The 23330-nt window shown below is 44.6% G+C and overlaps 1 protein-coding gene across 4 annotated transcripts in view; it reads left to right on the top strand.

Annotated features, from left to right (window-relative positions):
- PITPNC1 (phosphatidylinositol transfer protein cytoplasmic 1) overlaps positions 1–23330 on the top strand; it is a 240208-nt gene that overhangs the window by 28480 nt on the left and 188398 nt on the right. The gene's annotated exons all lie outside the window — the stretch shown is intronic.

The following is a 23330-nucleotide window of genomic DNA, read 5'->3' as shown; positions in this document are numbered from 1 at the left end:
CACAGACAGAGGAGAACACAGAGGGTTGACATCAGTGGAGCATTCCAGTGTGCCAGGACCACGGTGTTAATCATCTCGGTCTGTCCTTGTTGTCATCCTCCAAGGCAGATCCTACTGTTTTCAGTTTACAGGTGGGGAATTGAGGCTCACGGGATTTGCCAAAGTCATGGAGATGGTCTATGGCAGAGCTGAATTCAGACCCACAGCTCTTTGGCTACAAGTTCCATTTGCTTTCTCCAACAACAATGTTGCCAAAGGAAAGTTGATATTCATGATCAAGTTAACTGTATCAATATAGACAGTTGATCCTGAAGTGGATATACAAGGCCTGACCACAAAGTATCCAGCCCTGTAATATAAAAAATAGACATTTATTTAAGATACGAGAAAACATTATATGTAGGACTGTGAATTTCTCTTAAAAGTAGGCAGGCCCCTTAGGACCACACACACAGTTTTACCAGTCACCCCATTGTATTTTCAGCTACCCCATCAGCTACTCCATTGTATTTTCCTGAATCTCATCAGCCATCTGAAATCTCTTCCCTTTGGGAGGTGATTTTAGTTTTGGGAAAAGCCAGAAGTCACAGGGTGCCAATTTGGGCCGTAGGGGACTGCATCACCTGGGTGATTTGACATTTCACTAGAAATCTCTGCACGAGATGTGCTGAATGAATAAATAGGCGAGTTGCTGTGATGGAGCTACAGTCACCAGTCGACCATAGCTGCAGACTTCTGAATCTTCATCGGAATGGTTTCTGCAGAGGAATGTTCAAGCTAACAGAAAATGTGATTCAGATTCATTGCTGTACTCGCTCAGTCACTTTGAATGTGACAGCCACACAGTACACACACTCACTCAACAGCATTCACCCCCCACACCAACTATGGTTCGCACGTGCGCATTCCAGTGTACCCTCCTTTTCTGCCAGGTTACATCGATGTCAGAACAAACTCTTCTCATTATATTAACAATGGTTGGACTTTTTTTGGATAGACCATGGCAGATAGTCCTAAAATATATACTGTATCTATTTTAGAGTATATGTCCCAGAAGCTGTGATATAAAAATAAGAATATTGACCTTCATAATGGAAGGAGTGTTCAAGTCGAGAGTATTTGCATTTGCCATATTTTGGTAAAATTAGACACATAGATACAATTTTAAATTATCTTAAAGCTATTATAAATCTTGAGGGAAACCTCAATTGTTTTTAGAAAGCTTCTATGTTTATCTAGACTGTATCTTGCAAAAAAGCACTTCAAGATGTCATTATATGAGTATTCTAAAGGAAACTAATAGAGCCTAGATGAGAATGTGTGATAATCTAAAAATATCATTTAAGTCAGGACTTTAAAAATGCATTACTGTTTGGGGGGGCCATAAGATGCACCCCCCAAATTTGGGGGAAAGGGGTGCATCTTATAGTCTGAATGTAGCTTACCTGGCTTGCAGTGGGGCAGGGGGCGGCAGCCTATGTTATTTGTGTTATGAATATTTTACCACATTTTTTTGCTTCACTTTTTTTTCTTCCTAGTTTCCTCCTGTAAAAGCTAAGTGCGTCTTATGGTCCAGTGTGTCTTACAGTCCAAAAAGTTTGGTACTTCCAGTGGAAAAGGATGTCTCATAGGCATTCTCTAATTCCACCTGTATTTGAGTCCCTAAAAGAAGATTTATAAAAGGGAGATGAAACAAATATTCAGAATAAAATGTTGATGTTCTGAAAGTAAAGTCAATGCCATGTTATTGTATAATTGTTTGATTGTGTGAAATGGATTCCTTGATAGCAGCTGGGACCGGCAGACCCTTTGCTGAGCTTATTGGATGAGGAAACTGGTGGAGGGGCTGGTGGCTGCTCACGGTTTAGCCTCCCTTGAGGACCACGATTGTTGCCGCCTCTTGGACCTCCCCACGTTCCCATGTTCGTTTTATGGTGTTTTGCACTTAGTGGTTGCTTAGTTGAGGTTGACTGCGTACTACCTTACGGTCATTCAAATAGAGATCTGATTTTTGTGCTGATTGTGGCTTGAAAAACAGGGGGGAGCTATTTTATTATTTTTTTATTATTTTATTGTTGTTCAAGTACAGTTGTCTGCATTTACCCCCTCCCCTTCCCCCACCCCCAAACTATTATTCTTCAAAAAATTTGATTTTTATTAACTATTGAATGCACTCATGAATGCATTGCCCAGCTTAATAAGTAGAACGGCACAAGTTCATTCACACTTTACATGCCCCTCCCTGGACCCTGGGTTGTCTATGCGCACGGCATCAGAGAAGACACAGTCTCCAACAGCTTGCTGTCTTTTTCTACTCAGTGTTCATATTGACGTGCAACACACATGCTATAAAACCCACTCTTCTCAGTGCATTACAGGTCAGTAGTGTCTAGTGTATCCACAAGCTTGTGCAACCATCACCACTGTCTCGTTCTAGAACATTTCTGTCACTTAAAGAGAAGCCCTGTACCCGTTGGCAGTCACTCCCCCTTCTCTACTTTCTCCAGCCTTTGACAACCACTAATCTGCTTTGTGTCTTTATGGATTTACATATTCTGGACATTTCCTGTAAATTAAGTCATAGAACACATGGCCCCTTAGACGGGCTTACTTCCCTTAGCACAGGGCTTTCAAGGTTCACCTACGCTGTTGTGCGGGTCAGTGCCTCCTTCCTCTTCATGGCTGAGTTTCACTGTGCAGATGAGCCACATTTTGTTACCAGTTGACGGACATTTGGGTTTTCCCACCTGTTGGCTATTATGAATGCTGGTGCTTTGAATATTCACGTACAAGCTTTGGTTTGAACCCCAGTTTTCATTGTTTTGGATATATACTATGGGTGGAATTGATGGGTCATAATCAAGTTCTGTTTAACTTGTTGAGGACCTGCCAAGCTCTCTTTCACAGTCGATGCTCTAGTTTATGTTCCCAACGGCAGTGCAAGGGCCCCGGTGTTCCCACATCTTCAGCGGCACTCACGTCTGTCTGCTCCATCCCTGTCATCCTAGTGGGCATGACGAAGTGTCTCACTGTGGTTTCCATCTGCATCTCCTTAAAGACTAATAACATGGAGCATCTTTTCATATGCTTATTGGCTATTTGTATGTCTTCAGAAAAATTTCTATTGAAGTTACTTGTCTTTTTATTGCTGGGTTTTAAGAGTTCTTTCTGTATTCTGCAGGTTAGGCCCTTGTCAGATACGTGATTTGTAAATATTTTCTCTCATTCCCTGGGTTGTCGTTTCACTTTGTTGGTGATGTCCTTTGAAGCACAAAAGTTTTACTTTTTAATGAAGTTTCATGTGTTTGTTTTTCCTCTGGTCCGCTTTTGGTGTCATAGCTAAGAAACTGTTCCCTAATCCAAGGTCACAGGGATTATACTGAAGTTTTCTTCTAAGAGTTTTATAGTTTTAAACTTTCACATTTAGGTCTTAAGTCCATTTTGAATTAATTTTTGTATATGGTATAGGGTACTCGTCCAAATTCATTCTTTTGTATGTGGCTATGCATTTGTTCCAGCCATTTGTTGAAAAGACTATTTTTTACCATTGTATTACAGAGCTTGCTCTTTTCCTCTCAACATTTTGATCCTTTTTTAAAAAAAGATTTTATTTATTTATCTTTAGAGGGGAAGGGAAGGAGAGAGGGAGAGAAATACCAATGTATGGTTGCCTCTCGTGCGTCCCCTGCTGGGAACTGGCCTGCAACCCAGGCATGTGCCCTGACTGGGAATCGAACTGTGATCGTGTGGTTCGCAGGCCCGCGCTCAATCCACTGAGCTACACCAGCCAGGGCCATTTTGATCCTTTTTAAAAAAATATTCTCATTTGAGGATGTATTTTTTTATTTGAGACAGAGAAATATTGATTGGTTGCCTTCTCTATGTGCCCTGACTGGGAATCAAACCCAGTGTTTTGGTGTCCAGGATGGTGCTCCAACCAACAGAGCCACTGTGGCCAGGACAACACTTTGATCCTGAGGTTCATATAACTCTAATTAATTCATTTTTGTGGCTCTATAGTATCCCTTATGTGAATCCACTATAATGTATTTTCCATTCTTCAGTCCATGCACAATGGATTGCTTCCAGAGTTTTGCTTTTATAAACACTGTTGCTGGGAACGTAACTTCATGTTTCTTACTACCCACATGCGAGAGCGTCTTTCTAGGGAGTGTGTCTTGGAGAGTAGAGTTATGCACATATTTTCCAAAGTGATTGTAATATTTATGCCACTATCATCTGTGTATAAGAGTTACATTTGGGAAAACTCAGTTTTTAAACATTCCGTTTGTTTAGTGTCTCTTTGATTACAGTCATTACCTAAAGGAAAGAAATAGTATTTGCAAGTGAAATTTGCCTTTTAGGCTTCTGATATTTTATTAGTAAAAACTATTTGAGTGAGCGAAAGGTCGACAGCCGGAGCACCTTGTATGCGATTAGTATCTGTTTACATTTGTAAATTATTAGTGTGAGGCTTAAACAGATCTTTGGCTGGGTGAGGTTGTGAAGCTTTTTGCTCTGAGTGCATGGGCTTGTGAGCCCATTAAAGCTGCACCACAGCAGCCCACTCCTGCTGCTCCTTCACACACCAGTCCGGAGCAAGTATAACAGAGCAGTTGGCAGAATCAGAGTGTGAGGAGTGGGAGGGATGCTTCTCTTCCTTCGTACCCGCATAACTGTACACACTGGTTATGCTGAGACAAAATTGTGTCCACGATAATGAGAACTGTGTTCTGTCTTGTCCTGTAGTATCACAGGAAAGGGTGGAGTGAGGCCAGAGTTAGGCAGGTGGTGCTCAGAACCTTGGAAGGCAGGGAAGTGCTCTCTGGGGCCAGGCAGATCCACTGCTGACAATTAAAGGAAGCTGCACCTAGAAAGCACAAGGCACTCATGCCAGGCAACCCAGGTAGGTGGGCGTCAGCAGGGATGGCTATCGGGATGTGAAAAGAGGCCTCTGGAAGGCAAGTGGGTGGAGGATGCAGGCAGCCTGCCCAGCAGCATCAGAGAAGCACATTGGGGTGGGGAGGGTTCCAGCTCAGAGTGGGGCCCCGGACAGGATGCCAGTTATGACGCAAGAGTGAGGGTGGGGGGAAGGAAGAGATTGGCAAGATGTTCCAGGCCCAGGGGCACTTGAGTAGGTTATCAGGCTCCGAATTTAAACTCGAATACAAGGATGCAACTTGACCTCAGCAATAAGCTGAAGTTATAACTGGTGCTATAAACTGAATGTTTATGTCTCCCCTCCAAATTCATGTGTTGAAACCAACTCCCCAGTGTGATGGTGTTTGGAGGTGAAGCCTTTTAGAGGTGCTTAGGTCAGAAGGGTGGAGCTCTCATGAATGAAATTACTGTCTCTATAAAAGACCCCAGGGCCCTTCCTCCCTGTGGGGACACAGAGAGAAGATGGCCCTTTATGAACCAGGAAGGAGTCCCCTACCAGATCCCCAATCTGGGCCTCGGCCTGGACCCCCCAACCTCCACAACTGTGAGAAGTGCATTTCTGTTTATGAGCCACCCAGGCTACGGTGTTCTGTTACAGCAGCCCGAATGGCCTGAGTAAACTGGTGCCCAAGAGCACGAAGAACTCAGTGGGCTTTGACCCTTGTTCAAATGGCTGTCATTTGGGGGGTGCTTGATGTGGGCGAAGTATTATGTGAATATGTTTCACCCACACAAAAATCCTATGGAGTGTATTCTGCCGCTACTCCATGTTACGAATGGGGAAACTGAGGGACAGAGCAGTTAAATAACTTGCCAAAGGTCACACTTGAACCCAGACATTCTGGCTCCAGAACCCGAGCTCCTCCACCATGGAATTATGTGTCCCCTAGAAGAAACTGTGGCTTAGGGAGTCAGATGATCTTGGTTTGTAATCCTCACTTCAACATCATGCTATCTTTATGATCTTAGGTCAGCTAAATACTCTGTTACTCAGAGTTTCCTTATTTATAAACTAGGAAGTCTCGTTTGCAGCTCACATGTGGAAGCTCCTCACACCTTGGCTAGCTTGCAGTAGGGGCTCCGTCGGTAGGCATTCATTAATACTACTTCCACAATAAACCGTTCCCGACTGAGGACAGGGCTTGGCCTGCAGCCCAGGACAGCGTTTTGTGTGTGTGTGAGCATCAGGTTGTTTATCTGCGGAGAGACAGCGAAGGTCAAAATTCCAGGCAGGTTCTGACAAAAGCAGGCGCTCCTGTCACTATCCCCAGGATGCCTGGAATTAACCAGCTTGACTCAAGACAAGGTTCAAATCTTGAGGACTCCTCACTCACTCTGTTTGCATCTCTGTGATGACGCTCCTGGTCTCCCGTGGCCTTACAGAGACTGCAAGTTAACGCAAACGGGAGAAACAGGAAGGCGATGAGGAGCACTACTTCATTTCCTTACACACTTACTTCTCTTTATGCTTCTTTTCCCTTTTTTATATTATTTCCCATTTTGCTAGATGGTCTTTCTAGTTCTTTCCTATTATTCCCCCATTACAGTTTCCCTCTGCAATTAGTCGGTTCCTGGATCTCATGTCAGTGCCTCCGAGCGTTGGAGAATGCTGGAAGAGCAGCGGAGAGCGCGGGAGGAGAGAGAGATGACAGCAGGAGAATTAAGTTTATTGTCCCTCTTTTCCAAAATGCAGCTGAAACTGGAGGTTAGGTCATTCAGAAAGAGAATTCAGTGTTTTCCAGACTGCTTGTGAGAGTGTCTTGCTGGTGCGACCTGATTCAGTACTACTGAGGAGAGGAAAAATGAATTTGTATTTTTAGTAAATATTTCCCATGACTCTAATAAACCAAATACGGGAACCAGACTTAAACCCTCTTTAAATAAGGTCCCCAAGTGGGACCCATTAGCTCAGCTGTAGAATTACTAAATATTTTTAGTATTGACACATACCCCCCCAAAACAACCCACTTTATATAAAGTGCTTAATTTTTTTTCTATTATGTAAAAGTTGAAAGTTACACAAAAGTGGAGAGAACAGTGTGAAGGTCCTGGTGTACCTTACCCAGCCTCCCCAGTTAATCAGCCCATGGCTAAGTATGGACGTGCTTTTGGAAGAGGACAGAGGAGTTCCTAGCTAGTAAAGGCAGGAATTAAAAGTGCCTGGGCCTGCTGCGTCTGTAATGCTCAAAATCTGGAAACAACCAGATGCCCATCAACAGGCAAATGTAGCAACAAATGGTGGGAGATCCGTTCAGTGGGATACTACTCAGCAATAAAAAGGAACCAGCTGCACACACGATGATGCGGAAGAAATTGTGCAGTCATTATGCCGAGTAAGAAAGTCGGACCAAAACAAGAGTGCATGCTTACGAGCTGGCCCCAGTGAAATTTTAAAAAATGCCCACTAATCTTTAGGGATAGAAAGTGGATGAGTGGTTGCTTGGGACAGGGTTGGGCATGGGGGAATGTAGGGTGGGAGAGATTATAAAGTGCACAGATACTTTGGGAAGATGACAGACATGTTTATTTCCTTGATAGAGGTGATGGTTTCACGTGGGTTTGCATATGTCAGCATTCATCAGCCTGTATCCTTTAAATAGGTGCAGCTCAGTGTATGTTAATGGCACCTTGATAAAGCTGTAAAAAAATGAAACCAGGTGATTGGGCTAGCATGAAATAAATTTCATTCCTGATTTTTTTTTTGTTTTATCCAACCTAAACAAATTTAGATCTCTTAATCATACCTTCAAAGATTCATAAAGTGCAGGGCCCTTTTTCTGGACTCAAAAACAGTGTTTTCTAGTGCACATGACAGATTTATGCTCATGTCACAAATTTGGATAATGGAATGTCTTCGCGGTCTCTCTTCAGTCAAGGCACCAGAAAAGCCTGTCTTGTCTCCAGAAAGTCCCTGGATTTGCTCCGCTGTTTTTATGCCTTAATAACACGGGTGTGGTTTCTGTCTTCCATCGGGGAGGGAAAACAGTGGCTTTCCTTTTAGGATTTAAAGGGGGTCGTAAACTGAATGATCACTGTCTGATGTCCTTCCACCTTGTGGCACCCAATTTTTATGGAAATACCTGGAGGACATTAAAAATCTGGCCAGGGTGAGGTGGCACTCAGCCAGAGGAGGTCAGTCTTAGAAACATGGAATTGTAGAACCCAAAGGGGGCCTTAGAATTCATCTCGTCTAATCCCCTCATTTTACTGATGAGGAAACGGAGGCAAAGAGAGACAACCTGTTCGGGCTCCAGAGCTAGCAGGGGCTAAGCTGAATCCTCCTGACTCTTGGCCCATTAACTTTCTTGCCCCAAGTGTTTCTTCCTCTCATTCCTCAGTATATCCACTCCACTATTGTGCCTTGGACCAATCATGAGCCACTATAAAACTCCATCATTTGTCCCTGGCTGGTGTAGCTCAATGGATTGAGTGAGGGCCTGCGAACCAGAGGATCAGGGTTTGATTCCCAGTTAGGGCACATGCCTGGATTACAGGCCAGTTCCCAGCACGGGACACACAAGAGGAAACCATACATTGATATTTCTCTCCCTCTCTCCTTCCCTTCCCCTCTAAAGATAAACAAATAAAATATATTTTTTAAAAACACCATCATTTGGCCCTGACACTTGTGGCTCAGATGGTTGTGTGTCGTCCTGCAAACTGGAAGGTAGCCAGTTCGATTCCTGGTCAGAGCACATGCCTGGGTTGTGAGTTTGGACCCTGGTTGGAGTACGTAGAAGAGGCAGCCAATTGATGCTTCTCTCTCTCACATCAATGTTTCTCTCCCTCTCTTTCTGCGTCCCTTCCCCTCTCCCTAAAAATAATAAATAAAATCATTTTAAAAAACCCCAACCCTTCATCATTTGGCCCTGCAAACTCTATGGGGCCTTGCCTAATAACCCTGTGGTATGTATCGAGATGGAGCTTCAGTTGACTATTTCCTGTCTGACACCAATATTAAAAATAGTTCTCTTACCCGCTCCCAGCTTTAGGCTGACAAGACCCCCAAGTAAAAAAGGCCTTTCTGTTTCCCTGAGAGAAAAGCCTGTAGTCCTTTTGCCCCACTTCCACCCAGTCTTTTTCACTGATGTGATGATAAGTTTATTGAGCCCTGGGAGAGTTCCTCCTCCAGTTGACCTCTGCAGAATTGTTCCCGTTCTCTGTGTGGACAATGGCTAAATTGAAAAAGACGGACATATTAAGTGTTGGTGAGATTGCAGAGCAGCCGGAGTTCTCATTGCTGTTGGGGATGCAAAATAATACAGGCATCTGGAAAACAGTTTGGAATTTCCTCAGAGAGTGAAACACACGCTTATTCTATGGACTAGCAGTCCCGTTTTTAGGTTACCCAAGAGAGGTAAAGACACGTGTTATAAGACACCTGTATAAAAATACTTACAGCAGCTTTATACATAATTATCAGACACCTGAAAACAAGACAGATGTTCATCAGCTGCTGAGAGGGTGGACTGAGGGCGGTGCCTGCATTCGGAGGGAATAGGATGCTACTCAGCAATCTAGAAAGGAACAAATGACTGGCTCACACCAACGCACGTGGGTTTCAGAAGCCTAGTACAAAGTGCAAGGAGCTAGACGTGGAAGGAAATATTTGTGTGACATTTTGGAAAAGATCAAACCATAGGAACAGGAATCAGATCAGCGGTTCCCGGGGCTGGAGGTGATAGGAGAGATGAACTGCCAAGGGACACAAGGAAGTGTCCTCGTGGGCACGTTTTTGGAGTAAAGGGCATGCGGCCTCTGTGGTGTTGTTTAAATGACTGTGTCAAAATTTACAGAACTATACACTTTAAAAAGGGTGAATTTTATTGCATGAGTTATATCTCAGTGAGCCTAACTTAAAAAAAGAGGAAAAACCTTGATGGTATCCCACGCCCTCTAGAATAAAGTTCAAACTCTCACACACAAATTTCCTTATAGACTGGAATTTCAACTAACTTTATAGCTTATTCATTTGTATTCAGCCACTTGACAAGTAACCCCTCAGTGCCTGCCACATCAGGCCCTTCTCTAGAGCACAGGCAGCCCCAGCCCAGCCATCATGCCTTGGAGAGCAGGGTCTGCCAGATCCCTCCCGTTGGCCGGTTCCTGGTCGCCATCTCTTTCCGTAGGTGCAGTTTTACTGGGACCCAGTCACACTTGTATTTATGTATTGTCTGTGGCTTTCACGCCCCCACAGTAAAGCTGAGTAGTTGTGATGGAGACCATAGGACCTGCAGAGCCTGAAATAGTTCCCAGCTGGTTCTTTACGTTCACTCACCCCTTCTTTGGAGGCGGAGACAGGAAACCAGGAGTAATGGGCAATCGTTATTAGTGCGATGTTGTTGGAGAATGACAGGGGCAAAGCAGAGCCTCCTCCTGCAGGGCGCTTCCCATACATCTTACTCTCCCCCCGTTCAGGAGAAATTCTCATCACTCCCCCAGTACAGTCAGTGTTTTTCTGCCGTCGTGCGTCTGCACACTCTTCCCATACATTAGTCTCCTTTGTTGTCATCCGCCGTCCCAGTTCTCCCCGCGCTCAGGGCCCAGCCGAAATGCCTCATTCTCAGGGAGCTTTTCCCGTCTCCCCCTCATAATTCATTTCCCTCCTGCCTTTCCTTACCTCATGAACCTCTCTGGGCGTCACTTCCATTAGGTTGTAAGTTTCCTAATAACAAGACCCACATCACATTCTTCTGAGTCTCTGGGGTCAGCACAGCCTCTTCTGCAATGAGTCCAAGCCCCTTTGTGTGGCGTTTCAGGTCCTTTCAGGCAGACTTCTCCCAGCCTCATCCTCTGTGCCTCCCTCAGATCCTGTGCTCTGGCCAAATCAGACTAATTACGGTTCCCCAAATGTACCATGTAGTTAACTTTTAGTGTCTCCTTTTTATTGCTTTGGCTTTCTCGCAAATCAGAGCTAACGAAATGCTGGCTGTTACAGTTACACGGACGTGATCCTATAATGGCCTTGCCATGCCCTTCATACATGAAACCTTAAAATGTTACCTCTTTTCAAACCCAGAAACTCATTCTGGCTGGATTCTTTTTGAAGCTTTGTAACATTTTTTCGAAGATCATGTTGTACTCTTCCTTCTTTTGGCAATTTGCACAGAACTTTGGTCAAAAGCAATAAAGTACTGACTTAGATGTGATAAATATGCAATAGTCGCATTTCAGAATGAAAAACATTGACTCTTTTTTCAAAAAATATTTCATTTATTTATTTTTAGAGAGAGGAGAAGGGAAGGAGAAAGAGAGGGAGAGAAACATCAATGTGTGGTTGCCTCTCATGTGTCCCCTACTGGGGACCTGACCCACAACCCAGGCATGTGCCCTGACTGGGAATCGAACCGGCAACCTTTGCTTCACAGGCCTGTGCTCAATCCACTGAGCTACACCAGCCAGAGTGAAAAACATTGACTCTTGAAAGTTGTGTTTGCCTGAAGAGCAAACCTGCGTGTGTTTTATATTTATTACATGTGGAAAAATGCATTGCAGTTCTTCACTGTCGTTTGCTTGTTTGTTGAGGAACAGTTGCCGGTCGAAGGCACAGCAGTGTCAGTGTTTTGTGTGGATCTCTGTGGAAAGCAGCGTGGCGGTGACTGGAGTCTTACAGTCACAGACACTGACTCTGAAAAATTCACTGAACTTCCCCAGTTAGGCTGCATCCTTTTTTGTGCATGAATGTGCACCCCTTTTCATTGTTCACTTGTATTGCTGTTTTATTTACAGTGGAGTTTTGCATAATTTCGCTCACTGTAAGATTAGATTAAGATCCTCTAGTTTTAGCTAAGGGTATATAAACCTAGGAAAAACAAGGTGGTCATGGGGAGCTGGGGCAAATGCAGTATATTTCTGCCTAAACTCCGGGCCCCTCCAGTCTGTTGTTGGAATTCTGAGATGCAGGGAGGCTGATGGGTGGGGCCCTTTCATACTTGGGAAGTTCAGTTTTTGCTGTATCATAAACTTTGTGTGTGTGTGTGTGTGTGTAACACATTGTTTGTTCATTTAACTACCATATACCTCTTATATTTAAATGGGCATCTACATTCCCATTAAAGAAGAACCTTATGTCAGTGACATAAAATGCTTTAAGAGGAAGTTGCCCCCCATCCAGGACCCTCCTGGTTCTTGACACCCATGTGGTATCAGCCAGGAAAGCAGAGGCAGAACTGACTTGATCCAGATATAATCCCTTGGTGGGCAGCCTTCCTGAGTCTTCTAAGGCCCATTGCTCAACGGACTTATCGTATCCAAAAGCCTGAATTGAATCTATTTTCTGTAAAATTCTGGGTGCCTGGATCATGTACAAGGGGGAACCTGCTCCAAAAAAAACCCAAATGAAACTGGAATTATCTTCTGGAGGGCAGGCCCCTTGTACATGATTCAGCCTGTCTGTCTCTGGAGAGACAGGCTTCTCCTACTAGGTGAGTGTTCTAGGAATCCATGTGTATCAGTGTGCAGCTGGTGTTCTTGTGAGAGGCTGCGTTTGGCTTCATTGAATTTTTTTGAAGGCTCTTTCAGCACTTTTACCCATTTCATGATGGGTGATTTGCAAGTGCACCTGCCCACACTGCGCTGACCAAAAAAGAACGTAATCCCTGTGCCCCACCTTCCCTATACACCTGATCTTGCCCTGAGCGACCTTTTTTTGTTTCTCTGGATGAAAAAAAAAACTCTTTTTTTAAAAAAATTTTATTTATTTATCTTTAAAGGGGAAGGGAAGGAGAGAGGGAGAGAAATATCAATGTATGGTTGCCTCTCATGTTTCCCCCGCTGGGAACTGGCCTGCAACCCAGGCATGTGCCCTGACTGGGAATCGAACCGCGATACTCTGGTTCGCAGGCCCGTGCTCAGTCCACTGAGCTACACCAGCCAGGGCGAAAAAAAAACTCTTAAAAGGGAAAAATTTGCTGATGTGGAAGAGGTAACACACACAAAAAAGGCAAAGCACTAAAAGGCATCAAAATCGATGAGTTCAAAAACTGTTTTGAGCAGTGGGGAAAAGGTCTCTGTAGGTGTACTGCATTAAATGTGGAGAGTACTTGGAAGGTGACTGAAATGTAAACATCTAAGAATAAATACACACTTTTTTATTTAAAAAATTCCACGTTTTTTGGGGGGTCCCCCTTCATATGTATCAGTATTTGCACACTTTTTAAGTAACTGTTTCTCAACTGTCCTGCTGATGGCATACCTTTGTGGCCAGTGCCATTGTAAACGCCCCCCTCTTCCCCGGCTTCCCAGGGATGGGAGGTCTGACTGCTCAGTCAGTGGGATGAGGCCATGTGTTGGGGTATTCTCTCTGCTTGGGAAGTATGTGCGTCGGAAACCCCCCTGACAGATGATTTGGGTCTCGAGGCTCCCAGGCTCATGACCTCATTATCGGGAGGTGATTAGCCAATAGATTAAGATCTCCTTATTGCCTCGAAGACTTTGTAAAGCTCCCAATACTTATTTTTATTAGAGACTAAATTTCTACCTTTCTTAGTTGGTTTGTTTATGGCAGCACTGCTCTGCCAGTCCTGGGAGAAGACAGTTTTGTACTTAAATGGACTATTATAACTTAGTAAATAATGACCTAAAATACAGTGCAAGGCAATAAAATTGCAGTGTGTCATGCAAAAACTTCTTATCCCAATAAAATTCCATTTTTTATTCTTCAGGTAGGTAGGCGATTCCTGCCTATTCCATGAAACAGTCACCCTGGAAGGGAGGAAACAGAAAAAAAAAGAAATCAGCAATCCTGAAGACGGCATCATTTTAGGAATTTGCTTGATTAACTGTGATGAAAATGAATGCCCTTGACCAGAGAACACAGATGCTGGTGATGCCTTGGGTCGCAATCAGAGCTCTCTCAGCCTGTCAGAGCGGAGGGCTAGCTTGGCCTTAGGAAGTAACTAACTAGCTCCTTTCACCCCGGCTCTTCTGGCAAGGGGCGGAGAACAGCAACCTGTTGGCCCAGATTAACACTGGATTGGAATTAAGTGGACTGGCTTGCAACCATAAGTAAAAGGTTGCTTAGGGGAGGAGGAGAAAGAGAAAGGAAAAATGAGAAAGCAAAAAGAAAGATGGCAAGAGGAGGGTGGCAAAGACAGGCAAGTGCAGGAGGGGAGGGGGCTGAAGGTACCTGTGGTGGAGAAGTGGAAACTTACCAATTGTCCCATCAGCTCTGTCTCACTGGCATGGACTCTAGAAGATTTCTGTTTCTAGAGTAGCACATGGATATGGTACATTTCCTGCTAAGACATCTCTGTGCAGCAAATATCTCCAGTTGTTGTGCCAGACTCAGATCCTTCCTTGGGTTCTTGCCTCAGCCTCCGTGGATTCAGTGCATGCTTCAGACTTCCTGGGAACACTTTCTAGTTTTGACCTGAAAAAAATAATGTCAGGAGAAATCTGAGAAAGGAAGACCCTCTTTTTGTGTGTGAATTACAGAGTAAACTGACTCATGAAAAAAATCACTTTGTCCCAGAACAATCCACACAGAAAGCACAGATTTATCGGAGATAAGTCATGCTCCTTTTCCTTTGTGCTCAAGGGCCTGACATTGGTCTGTCTTTGATCCCTGGGGGGTGGAGGAAAGCAGTGCTTTTCAGGTTGAAGCTAAAAAAAGGCACTCTGTGGAAAGGAATATATTTTATTGATCAATGATTAGTCAATCTTTTTGTGATACTTTATATTAAATACAATTTCAAAACCTTCAAAGGAAGGTTCTCAGGAATTACTAAGTCACAGCCTGTCACCATGTTCCCAAGTGCAGCCAGAAGCATTGGAGCAAAAATTTCAGTGTGTGGCCAAGTCTCTAAATGCTTGGGGGCACACCGAGATGAACCAGTCCATTTTCTATTCGTGCGTTTATCCCCATTGCCTTTCCTGACATATAATATATTTTCTCATCATAGAAGCATTTAGTGTCTTGCTACTCAGGCTAATTCTCCAGCATTTCTTCTAATGAAACCGGTAGTCTGCTACTTATACAGTCCATATGTCATGGACGGAAATTCAGAAATGCTTAATATAGGTCCTGATTCACCGTGACATCACTGAGAATCCCACCATCCATGAATAATGCTTTACCCACGATGTTAACTAGAACCTACTCAGCGCCAGTTTTGTCTGGGTGCAGAGGGGAAGATGGCACTTGGGGGACCTCTGCACACCTCTCCCGGGCGCCCTCCCTTTCTGGGAGGCTGCAAGAAGGCTTTCTTCCTCATGGTGCTTGTGAGGACTTGGCAGGTGGAGCAAGAACTGTCAGTTTTCACTTCATGTTGGGTTCATGCACAAGTACAGCCCGTATACAGGGTTGTCTTCTGTCTTGTTGCCGAAGACTTGGGAGCTAAGGACAGTGACTTTCAAAACCCGTTCCCGTTGTTCCAATCCCACAGGGGAGTGTGCTGGTGCAGAGGATCCAGGCTGCGCTCGTCCGGGTTATGGCTGTTCGTATATTGCATCATAGGAAAAGCGCTACTCTTTCATGGTCTTGGGGAAGTTGCCTTATTTTCTTGTGCCTTAGATTCCTTGCCTTCTTGAAGTGTGGCAAAGATAAGTGTCATTCATCAAGTAAATATTTATCAAGTTCTTGGAATACAGTGGTGAATGAGCCGACCAGTCCTTCTTCCTTGATGGGGCTCACTGTCTAGCAGGACCTTGGCAATTAGAGACCTTCCAGAAATAACGCTTTGAGAGGCAGATTCCTCATGTAGGTAACACCTCCAGCCAACAGGAAATGACCTTAAACTGCAATTAAGATTCACAGTCTGAGAGGCGAGCCCTCAGAACCCAGCGAGGCCCTGGTGTAACTTGTAGGAAGTATGATTCAATCAGGACTGTGACACAGAAGACCTAAGGCAAACCATCTGAAGACTGGCTGTGCCAGTGTGTGCTTCCACAGAGTGGAAGGGGGAGGCGGATAGAAAAACCAAATAGAACCTCCCCTGGCCTGTCCCAGAAGAGAGGAGGTCACAGACCTTTGGCACTAACTCCACGGTGCAGAGGTGGGGGAAAACAAAACAGGGCTTCAGAGTTAGACTGAGTTTGAATTTCAGTTCTGCCAGTTTTTCCTAGGTGCTCGACCTTGGACAAGTCCATTCGATGATCTTTACTTCAGCTTGTTTATCTTTAGAAGTGGGCTGAGAAGAGGTGGTTTTAGGGGCCGTGCCTCAGTGCTTTGCATGTGATGCGCGTTTAGTAAATGTCAGGTCTGCTGTGAGAGATGGAGCTCTGGTTTGAACCCAGACATGTCTTGATTCTGATACTCCCATGACCTTAGAATACTTGTTTGTTAAAAAAAAAAAAAAAGTATGAGAGCCCTGGCTGGTATAGCTCAGTGGATTGAGCACGGGCCTATGAAGCAAAGGGTCACTGGTTCAATTCCCAGTCAGGGCACATGCCTGGGTTGCAGGCCAGGTCCCCAGTAGGGGACACATGAGAAGCAAGCACACATTGATGTTTCTTCCCCACTCTTTCTCCTTCCCTTCCCCTCCCCTCTCTCTAAAAATAAATAAATAAAATATTTTTTAAAAAGACCTATGAAAAAGAATTTAAGGAAGAGCAGCATTTTAATTATACCACTGCTGAACTACTAACTGTTTTGATATGTTGAACAAAGTCTATTGATTCTCTGTGGAAGAGTGCTCGTTGGGGAGTGTGAGTCAGGCGTCTGCATTATCAGCCTGTTCTGAAGCTTTTTGTGGCAGATTGATTTTGAAAGCCCCCACCAAAGCAGGGTTTTTATTTAGTAGAAATATTGTCAGGATGGCGTTGACATTTGGGTTTGGCTTTCAAATGATGCAGTACACGTTGAATAAAGGTCTTTTCCCCACAGACACGAGAATCTCCATGTGCTGGGGAAACACCCCATCATCTCCCAGGGACTTAACCTGGGGGAGGCGATGCCACCCTGGAGAGCCAAGAACGCCGCCAGTGACCCTGCACAGCGGGCTTTCTTTTCTTTCTTTTCATACAAATTTTAAATATTTGTTTACTTATTTATAGAGAGAGGGGAAGGGAGGGAGAGAAACATTGATCAGTTGCCTCTTGTACATGCCCTGACTAGGGACTGAACCCACAACCCAGGTATGTGCCCAGACCAGGAATTGAACCAACGACCTTTGGCTTTGTGGGACGACGCCCAACCTCTCTGGTCAGGGCAGGCTTTCTTTTCTAAAGATGAGCATATGGGGTAGGTATAGAGAGTAGGTGAAGTCTGGTTACTAGTATTTTCAACTTGCAGGGTTGCATGGTCCACCTGCGTTTGAATGAGATGGGCATGTGCCAGGTGTGTGTACATGGGTCTCCACCCCGTGGTTTGAGGACAAAGGACAAAGAGAAGAAAGTTGCCAATGAGGAGAGTTTCTGTGGCCCCAGATTTGTATCCTCCAGCCTGGAGGGAACACGCGGCGCAGGCCACATGCGGACAGTTGCGGTGGCCCTTCTTAGGTGTCTTCATCCTCATTTGGATTCAGTGCTGGAACGTCCAGGTCAGTTTCATAGAAGAGGTTTTGAGTGGATTCCTTGCAACCCTGAAAGTCACACACGTCTGAAATTGGTTTAACGCCTATCCATATCCCACTGGCGGTCCTGTTACAGTTTGCAGCTCTTCATACGCCCGTTTGTAAATGACCTCAGTAGAGAAAGAAGGATCATTGTACAGGAAGAAGTGGCCACAGCTTTATTCAAGATGTTTCACTGTTCGGGACGCACATTGCTTCACCAGGAATCCTTGCTGTTGGCCAGCGTTTTCTTAAAAGGCCACTAAGTAACTATTACTGGTTTGCGTGCCGTAAGGTTGATGTCACAGCGGTTTTCAGCCTTTCTTATCTCATGGCACACATAAAGTCATTACTGAAACTCTGCAACAGACTGAGAAATAATTTTTTACCTTTCTAACACAATAAAAGGCATAATTTGGGTTCATTCACATGAGATGGCTATTGTTCTGTCGGTGTCGTCATTTTTTTTTTGTTTGACAAACTAAGGGAAAGGAGGTCAGTGCGCCTGACTACATAGTCAGGTATTGCATGTCTTCGAAATTCGTGCGGCACGCTGGGTGAAAGTCGCTGCTGTATCACAATCATTCCCTTCTGTTGCTGTAGCTCCCCCGTGGACAGCAGGGTAGGGGGATGAGTGTGACTGCGTCAATGAAACTGCTTACCAAGTAGGTTGTTAGATTATCATAAACTTCCTGTATTCTTGTGACTATAAAAGTCATGCTTTGAAATAAGCAGCTCATTTGCATATAAATGTATAAATGTTTGTTAAGGGCACCCATGTTTGATCGAAAACCAATAATTAATCGATGACACTTGCATCCCTGTTCACTTTGAGGATCGCCTTCCTGTGCCTGTGGGTCCTCAGCTCCACGCTCCATGCATCTCTCCCTTTTAGCATCGCCAGGATGAGGTCCTTATGCATGTAATTCCTCACTGCTGGGGTGGCGCCGTCCCAGCAGACCTCCTAATCCTTGGGTGAGTCTCCACGGTTCCCCCAGGAGAAGCTCTCCTGGTTGTGGGGGTGAATCCATGCTAATACAGAGGGGCTGTGAGGCATTGTGAGACCCTGGCCACTTTATTCCTTTCCCACAATTTACACTCTCTTACTATTGAAACCTCCTCTGGTGCTCACAAGAGCATGTACGCTGGGTTTGCCACATTTCGAAGTTGCCCTTCATTGCGCTTGAACATTGGCTGTGCCCCGAGCATGGCTGTGAACTGATTATTCTCACCAGGACCTGTTAACACAAATTCCATCACTCTCGGGGCTAAAAATAAACCACACTCAACACTCAGAAGCAAAATTCCAGGCAAAATATATAATCTGATTTGATCTAATCTGTGTTGAAAACATTAATGGTGGAATTAGATGCTTACCTTTAAGGTGGAAGATTGCATTTCTTCAGTGGGTGAGAGGGTGCTAGGAATCAATCCCGCCTATCAATTGATGGAGTCAGAGACTGATGGATGTCTGAGCATCTGAAGTGACCCTGGCTGGTCTTCTTCAAGGGCGTGGCCCCCATTTGTGGCACACTGCCACTGAGGGTCAGTTTTCTATTTAAGTCATGCTGCTCCATTACAGGATTTAGGAGTCCGTAGTGCCAGCATGTGTAGCTAGTGTCCGCAGGATAGAAAAACATACGCTGCCTGGGAGGGGCAAACGTCTGTTGCAGTCATCTGTGAGTGACTGGATTATAGGTGATGTTAAGCTTTCTTCTGATAATTTAATGAACATGTATTACTCTAAAAAAAGCAGTACAAAGGCTCTTGAAGCTTGACTGTGACCCACAGTAAGAAGTCCATTTTATATCGGAACCCAGGACAAACATGCATTTATGATTAGGTTTTTAAATTTTTAGAGAGAGAGAGAGAGAAACATCAGTTTGTTGTTCCACTTATTTTCACATTCATTGGTTGATTCTGTTTTTTTTTAAAAAAATATTTTATTCATTTATTTTTAGAGAGAGAAAGAGAAGGAGAAAGTGTGGGAGAGAAACATCAATGTGTGGTTGCCTCTCATGTGTCCCCTACTGGGGACCTGGCCTGCAACCCAGGCATGTACCCTGACTGGGAATCAAACCGGCGACCCTTTGCTGCACAGGCCCGTGCTCAATCCACTGAGCTACACCAGCCAGGGCTCATTGGTTGATTCTTGTGTGTGTCCTGACTGGGAATAGAATCCACCACCTTGGTGTGCCGGGACAATGCTCCAGCCAACTACCTGGACAGGGCCATACATATGTGGCTTTTCTGTTGTTGTTTATTTGTTTGATTTTTGATTTTAGAAAGAGGGGAAGGGAGAGAGGAAGAGATGGAGAGAAATCAATGTGTGGTTGCCTTTCTCGTTTCCCCTTCTGGGGACTGGGCCCACAACCCAGGCACGTTCCCTGTCTGGGAAACGAACCAGCAACCCTTCGGTTTCCAGGCCAGCACTCAATTTACTGAGCCACACCAGCCAGAGCAAGGTCATCCACTTTTTATGTTACAGAATAAGGATATTTTAAAATGTATACTGTTAGCCCTAGGTAGTGTGATTCATTAAGGGTGTATTGTCCCATAACTGAATGGTTGCGGGTTTAATTCCCCATTAGGGCACATCCCCAGGTTGAGCATCTAATCCCCCATTCAGGTGCCTTTGAGAGGCAACCAATCACTGCCTCTCTCCTGAATCAATGTTTTTCTCCCTTTCTCTCTCTCTAAAAACAAAAACAAAAACAAAAGGCAATGGAAAATGACCTCGGGTGAGGATTAAAAAAATCACACTGTTAATATTCTTTTACTAATTATTCATTTAAAATTTTGTTTTTATGATTGGGGGAAATTTTCATGACAAAATAATACCCTTTTATGAAAATATTTAAACATGAAACATTAGGAGGGTTACAATTTCAGGATTTAAATAGTGAATATATTCACCTTTATGAAAACAGAGTATACTTGCTTTGTGCTTTCTGTTTGGCAATGAACCTGGGTCAATGTTGTGGCACAGTAGCACTTAGGGGTGATCAGTGTAGCCCCAAGAACACTGCTTTGGAATAGCACAGTGTCATTCCCAGCTCTGAGTCCCATCTATCTGGGGTGGGGGAGTGGATGAGTCGCTTTTCTGAAGCTTATTTTGCCTGCCTGCAAAAAGGGTACCTTTTAGGTGTAAAGAAAAGATTTATGAAGGGTTTAAGACAGTTCCAGGTACAGAGGAATTACTAGATGTTAACATCTCAGGATCATTAGCTCTCTCTGCTGCTCGGTGATCTAAAAAACTAGGACTGTTGAAAGAAGTTCATTATGTGTTTCTACTTAGAATGAAATGTTCCTTTAACAATCATTAATATGAACGACACTTTCTTTTTAAGTTTGCTCTCATGTCTTACCCTCAAGCTTTACCATCTTCTTACTTTTTCTCCCATCTTTTAACCTGTCGGCCTCCTTATGCCATCCTTCATGACAGGGACCAAGCTTGTCCAACAGTTTGGTTTTAAGGTGCAATTAGAAAGTATTCCTTCATAGTGCAGTGAGTTTGCAGTTTTTAAGTTGTGGTTTTGGCTAAAGAGGACTTGGACATTGAGTGGAATACTATGAATAAAGAAAGGATGTGCTTAAAATAGATCTCATGCGCCTTCTGTTTAATTACATGGTGATTTGTAAAACAGACTAGTTTCTGTGGCCTTGAATACTAATAGAGATCTGTCCCTCAACGCAACTGATCTTAGAAGCAAAAACACTGGAATGTGCATAGTTCACGTATCCCGTCCACACATGATATCTCCAAGGGCTCGACATGTGTCACTCGGAAAACCTTTTCTCATCTATCTGAGAGTCATGACTTTTTTGATAATGGACTGTATGCTTATTTCTTTAGCATACAGTCCATTTAAAGTCTCTTCTATTTTCAGTTTCAGAAGGCACTGACCACACTCGCACTACCTCCGATTTCCCCAGTGGTTGGCCATCCTGGAAAACCCCAGGAAGCGCTCTCTCTCTCTCTGAGACTCTCAGGAAGCGAGCTGCATGTACCTGATAAGGAAGGTTTACCGAAATCATGTGAATCTTTCTAGAACGTTTTTTAAAAAAATATTTTATGTACTTATTTTTAGAGAGAGGGGGAGGGAAGGAGAAAGAGTGGAAGAGAAACATCAGTGTGTGGTTGCCTCTCATGTGTCCCCTACTGGGGTTCTGGCCAGCAACCCAGGCACGTGCCCTGACTGGGAATTGAACTGGCGACCCTTTGCTTCACAGGCCCGTGCTCAATCCACTGAGCTACACCAGCCAGGGCTAGAATGTTCTCTATAATAATAGCTAACACTTTTGTGGGCTTGTTATATTCTAGAAAATTTTGTTATAGAATTTTGTGAACATCTCATTTAATCCTAAAAAAGATAAATACTTCTCTGCCTTGATTTCTTGAGACATCTTTATCAGTGTCAGCTGTTACATAGAGTGTGTTCTACCTTTGGCTTCCAGGTGTGTGGGTCTGTGCTCGCTGAGCTTACCGCTGTTTACTGAGTGATTAGTGTGTGTCACATGGGGTTCTGGGCACTGAAGATACACACCAGTGACTGGAACAAACACCCTGCCCTCAGTAGGAAGGGGAACCCAGGCAATAACGTAAACTTACAAAACATATGAAAAGAGTGTCAGGGGTTGATAAACAAAGCAGGATAAAGGGGCAGCTTGTGGGGATGGGGAGGGTGTTGGGGGAAGGCCTTTGATGAGGTGACACGTGAACAGAGACCTGAATGAATGGTGGGAACGAGATGTGCAGATATTTGGCCAAAGAGCCATTTGCTTCTTCACTGAATAGTTCTCCCTCTTCTGCTTTTTGTAATTTTTCTGTCCCCTGTTTGCTGTCAGTGTCAGAAATGGGCCTAGTCAATCCCCGACGAACGGAAGCCAGGGAGGAGCAGAGCTACACGTATGAAGCAGAGAACGTAGAGGTCTTAGCTGCAGGCTGAGGGAGCAGGTCTGGACACGTAGGAGTTTGCATAGAACCAGGGCTGCAGATCAAAGTGAGTTGCAGGGGCTGGGCTTTTGCTGACACCTCAGCTACGGAGCCAGGGTCCTGTGTCCCCTCCCCGTGCTCATATAGGATGACCAGAAACAATCTCTCTGCATGTGTTGCTTGCCCTCTCTGCCTGGGAACTGAGCAGCAAAGGGAAGCTCCCACCCATGTTCAGGCAGAATTTCCTCTCCCAGCCCCCACAGAGCTATTATTACATAACCTTTATGTGTTTCTTGGCCAAGTGCTGCCATCTGTGTTCTGGAGGCAGGCTAGAAATCCAAAGCACAGATCTACGACCACCCAGTTTGAACCTCTGCCTTCCCTTGGGCAAGTTGTTTAGCCTCAGTGACTTCATCTGTAAAGTGAGAATGGTTAGAACACCTGCCCCATAGGATTGTTGTGAAGATAAAATCTACCCAATAGTGTCTGGCCTCTTAAGTTTTACTGCTGTTGCCTGTCTGTGTGCCCTCACTATACGGCGAACCCCTCCAGGCCAGCCCCTGTTCTCATGGGGCTGACATTCTACTCGAGGAGACAGACTGTAAATAAGCAAATACAGAAATAAACAATTTCAGAACAGTCTTAAGTGCAAGAAAAATCAAATTCAGGTAATGCAGTCAAGTGACCGAGGGGTGCTGGGGTGCAGGTGCTATTGCAAATAAGGTGGACGAAGAAGGCTTTTCCAAGGACTTGACATTTGAACAATAGTCTGAGCCAAGTGACAATCTGGAGGACAGCCGTCCAGACAAGGGGGAGCAGCTAGTGCCGGAATGACCTGGGTGTGTTTGCGCGGGCAGATGAGTGAAGGTAAAGCTGCGTGTGCCAGGAGCACGGGGAAAGGTGGTGAGGCAAGGGAGGGAGAAGGAAGGAAGGTTCCGGGTGCAGGGGTAGCAGGGTGCAAA

The sequence above is a fragment of the Sturnira hondurensis genome, unplaced genomic scaffold (genome assembly GCF_014824575.4).
Source record: "Sturnira hondurensis isolate 20B ecotype Veracruz unplaced genomic scaffold, ASM1482457v3 Scaffold0018728, whole genome shotgun sequence".
NCBI classification, from domain to species: Eukaryota; Metazoa; Chordata; class Mammalia; order Chiroptera; family Phyllostomidae; genus Sturnira; species Sturnira hondurensis.
Note: the sequence above shows the minus strand (reverse complement) of the source record. Positions and strands in the feature narration are given on the sequence as shown.